Here is a 4,959-nt window from a genome sequence, read left to right on the forward strand (position 1 = left end):
ATCCAGGTGGTGGGAAGGTCAAGTAGATAACAGGATAAAATAGACTGATTTAAATGGAGGGCAGAGTTCATGGAATATAAGGTAACCACAACAGTGGGGCTGGGGTGATGGGTATAGTTCAGGTGTTGAGGATGGCAATACAAGAAGCGGAGGATGCAGAAGAACAAGATAGATAGGGGAACATGCAGACAGGTTTACATGGTCTAAGTGGGACAGAGGTAAATAGTGTTGAATGCTCAAACTTGGAACAACAGAGCTCTATGATACAGGGATCTTGGCATAGCTTGAAGAGGGGAAATAATACTAAAATGCTTGACCATCTTATGAATATTGGTTTTCCTTGCCTACCATTGTAAAAAGGAGCTCTGGTAGTGTAGTGGTTATGAATAGGGCTGCGAATCTTAAGGTCAGCAGTTGGAAACTACCAGCCTCTCCGCTGGAGAAAGATGAGGCTTTCTGCTCCTATAAATATTTACAGCCTCGGAAACCCTGTACAGGGTTGCTGTGGATTGGAACCGACTCGACCGCACTTAACAACAACAACAACAACTATTGAAAAATAGACACTTGAGTGGGATAAGAAAGGAATGTTAGGAAACATGATTACAGAAAACTTGAAAGCCCATCTTCAGCCTATAACTGGTTGGAATACCTAAAAGGGTTTCTAGAACTTGCCCAGTGAAATAGGACTCTTGCAAAGCCTTTGCAGAGTATAGGACCTTAGGTGGAATCCTGAGGCCCATCCAGAACCTTCTGAGGTTGGCCATCCCCACTAGCAAGGACAAGCAGCCCAGGCTGGAATGGTTAGAGTGACAGAATATAGATATTCAAAGAAAGATCAACAGGAAAAACCCAAAACAAAACTGTCAGCATGACTGGCTACTACAAGAATAAGCAAGCTCTTCACCAGGAAACCATCAAGGCAAGCAATCAAGTTCCTTCAGGACAACCCCCCCTCTAAGACTGAAACTCAAAGGGAACACACAAACAGGCATGTAAGCTTGCTAGAAACCACACTGGTCTGCTCTTGAGTGGAAGAGGGGAAAAGGCAGCAATAAAGAAATGGGTTGAGTTCAACCACAGTCCATTGACCCCTGTTTACCTGGAGATGAGAGAGAGAAGAGGAAGGGCTGGTTGGTCCAAAGTGTGGTGAAACCTGGGGACAGCTGAACCCATAAATAAGAACATTGCCACAGAGGGCTAAAGATGAGAGTGAAGCATCCAGCTGATATGAAGTGAGGGGAGATGCACAAGAACTCTCAAACTTGCAGACAGTAACCATTTGACCTAGTCTCAATGGTTTGATAATCAGAACTCGACTAGAGGAAGATTACACACACACTAAAATTGATAAAGGAAACAAGGGTAAATTGTTAGAATTTGATAAACCTGATCTGTACTCACCAAGGTAGGAACTCTAAATATCAACAGAGAGGGAAGGAATCTTCACATTCAGTATCAATGCTATCCCCTCTGTACACATGGTAGATAGGGACGGGCAACTTAGACATTGGCTACGCAAAATGGGGATGATAAAGGCACGAAGTGACTGGCTTACAAGCTTTCAAGAGGGAGTTTAGTTTAAGAGTATGGAGGAAAGAAAGAGTCCCCACTAAACAGTTTTCATCTTGTCTAGATGGGTTTGGTAAAAAAGATGGGTCTAAGATTTGTATAATTCCATACTGAATAATTGTTATCATGACTAATCGTGCTTGTCACCATTGTAAAAGAAGAAGTTTTGTCACAAAAACAGGGGAGTAGTCTTACAGTCCAGAAACAGTGGACCCTAGGACCATCAACGGAGACGAGCACAAGCAGAATGTGGGACCTTACACTGAGAAGCAATGAAACCAGAGACAGAGGCAGAGATGGGGTCATGGAGAGGGGAAGCGTCTGAGGACTCCAGATTCATGGGAAGAGAGAGGCTAAGAGCTGGTGGCCAGGAGGCAGACTTGCAGAATGTGCCCTTTGGAGGTGTAAATTATTATATATGCCCAAGTGTTGTTGTTGTTGTTAATAAAAGCTAAGGTGAATACAGAGAAATACTGTTAACTGATGGTACATGGAGGGTATTATAGTCATTGTAATGAAACAAGGTGATTTGTTGAATGTAAAACTGATAATCTGCCCTGTAAACTTCCACTTACTCCACAATAAAAACATTAAAAAAAAAAAAAAAGAAGTTGTAAGGAATGCACAGAGTTATTGTACTAAAAAGAAATGGTCAATATTCAACTATTTCAAGAGGTAGTATATAATCAACAGCCAATGATTATGAAGGAAGAAGTCCAAGGTGCACTGAAGGCATTGGCAAAGAACAAGGCTCTGGGGATTTATGGAATACACATTGAAATATTTCTACAAATTGATCCAGCACTTGAGGCACTCATGTGTTTATGCCAAGGAATTTGGAAATCATATAACTGGTCAAATGATTGGAAGAGATATTTGTGTCTATTCCAAATAGCGGTGACCCAACGGAATGCAGAAATCATTAGACAATATTGTCAATATCACATACATTTTATTTATTTATTTATTTATTTTACTGTAGATCACTCAAAGACGTCTTCAACCATACATTAAAAGCGAATTTCCAGAGGTTCGAGGTGGATTCAAAAGAGGACTTGTAATGAAGAATATCATTGCTGACATCAGATGGATCTTGGCTGAAAGCAGAGAACACAGAATACCGGAAAGATGTTTACCTATGTTTTATTGGCTACACAAAGGCTTTGGATTGTGTGGATCATGACAAGCTATGGACATCACTGCAAAGTATGAGTGATATGGAACACTTAATTGTGCTCATGAGGAGCCTGTACAGAGACCAAGAGGCAGTTGTTTGAACAGAACAAGTGAACACTGAATGGTTTAAAATTAGGAAAGTTGTGTGCCAGGGTTGGTTTTTATTCACCATACTTATTCATTCTGTATGAGCAAATAATTGGAGAAGCTAAGTATGTGAAGAAAAAACGTGGCCTCAGGATTGGAGGAAGTCTCATTAACATCCTGTGATATGCAGATGATGCAACCTAATTTTCTGAAAGCAAAGAGGACTTAAAATACTTACTGATGAATATCATAGACCATAGCCTTCGGTATGGGTTGCACCTCCATGTAAAGAAAACAAAAATCCTCACCACTGGACCAATAAAGAACATTAAGATAAATGGAGAAAAGATTGAAGTTGTCAAAACTTAATTTTACTTGGATCAGACATCAACACTCAGGGAGCAGCAGTCAAGAAATGAAACAAAGTATTGAATTGTGCATATGTGCTGCACAAGACCTCTTTTAAGTGTTAAAGAGCAAAGTTATCAGCTTGAGCAGTAAGGTGTGCCTTACCCATGCCTTCGTATTTTCAATAACCTCATATGCATGTGAAAATTGAACAGTGAATAAGGAAGACTATAGAAGAATTCATGGATTTCAGTTATGGTGCTCAAAGAGACTTTTCAAAGTACCATGGACTGCCAAAGGAACAAACCAATTTGTGCTGGATGAAGTACAGCCAGAAAGCTCCTTTGAAGCCAGAGCTGCCAGACTTCTTCTCTCATACTTCGAAAATATTATCAGGAGGGACCAGTCCCTTGTGAAGGATATCATATTTTGTAAAGTGGACAGTTGGAGAAAAAGAGGAAGACCTGCAATGAAATGGATTGGCACACTGGCAGCAGTAGTGGTTCAAACATAGCAAAGATTGTGAGGTTGACATAGAAGAGGGGAGTGTTTTTTTATGTTGTTCATAGAGTCCCTATGAGTTGGTGCTGAATGGATGGCACCTAACAAAAACAACTCTAAAATTCAAAGGCATCAATTCTTCCTTGATATTCGTTATTCACAGTCCAGTTTTCTAATTCAGATGAAACAACTGATAAAAGCATGGCTCGAGTCAGATGCACCTTAATCATAAAAATGGCATCTTTGCTTTTTAACAATTTGTTGTTGTTATTAAGTGCCATTGAGTTTATTCCAACTCTTAGCAGGTCTGTATAGTTTTCTTGAGGTTCAAAACCACCCTACGGTCCAGTTTTTATCCTATAACACCACACCAGAACTATTTAGAGAAGTATCTTGCAGATTTGCCAAATGCAATATGTTCTTTAATTTCTTGACAGCTGCTTTCATTGGTGTTGATTATGGATCCAAGTAAACCAAGAAAAATCTTTGACAATTTCAAACTTGTCTCTGTTTATCATGATGCTGCTTATTAGTGCAGTTGTGGGATTTTTGTTTTCTTTATGTTGAGGTGCAATCCTTACTAAAGATGTTGACTTCCATCAGTAAGTGCTTCAGGAAGAATTGTTCTGTCATTTGTATATCACAAGTTATTAAAAGTCTTCCTCCAATCCTGATGTCTTTTTTTTTTTTTTCACTATATACTACATCTTCTCTCCTTATTTTATTAGCATAAAGTTTGAATAAGTATGATGAAAAGATACAGGAGCTGATGCACAGCTTTTCTGATTTAAAACCAGTCAGTATTTGCTTATTTTGTTCTAAAGACTGCTTTATGGTCAATGTGAAGGTCCTGCAAGAGCACAATTAAGAATTCTTGAACTTTCATTCTTCACTATGTTATTTGTAATTTGTGAAGATCCATGCAGTCAGATTTGCCTAGCAAATGAAGCACAAGTAAACATATTTCTTATGTTCCCTGCTTTCAATTTAGATGCATTTGACATCATCAATGATATTCCTCTTTTCAAATTCTCTCTCTCTCTCTTTTTTTTTTAAGTTTCTTTTTTATGTGATAGTTTACATGGGAGAACATTAGTTTTATATTCATTTTATCGTATATCGTCTCTCATTGCCATGGTTACAATCTCCTCCATGCAATCATTCCCCCCCAAACCCGCCAGGTCTTCAGCACACAGTCACACTCCCTCTCTGGATCTAAAGTCTCCAGCTGCCCATCGCTCCACGTCATCATCTCTGGCTCCATTTCAGGCATCA

Source organism: Chrysochloris asiatica, unplaced genomic scaffold (genome assembly GCF_000296735.1).
Source record: "Chrysochloris asiatica unplaced genomic scaffold, ChrAsi1.0 scaffold00126, whole genome shotgun sequence".
Lineage (NCBI taxonomy): Eukaryota > Metazoa > Chordata > Mammalia > Afrosoricida > Chrysochloridae > Chrysochloris > Chrysochloris asiatica.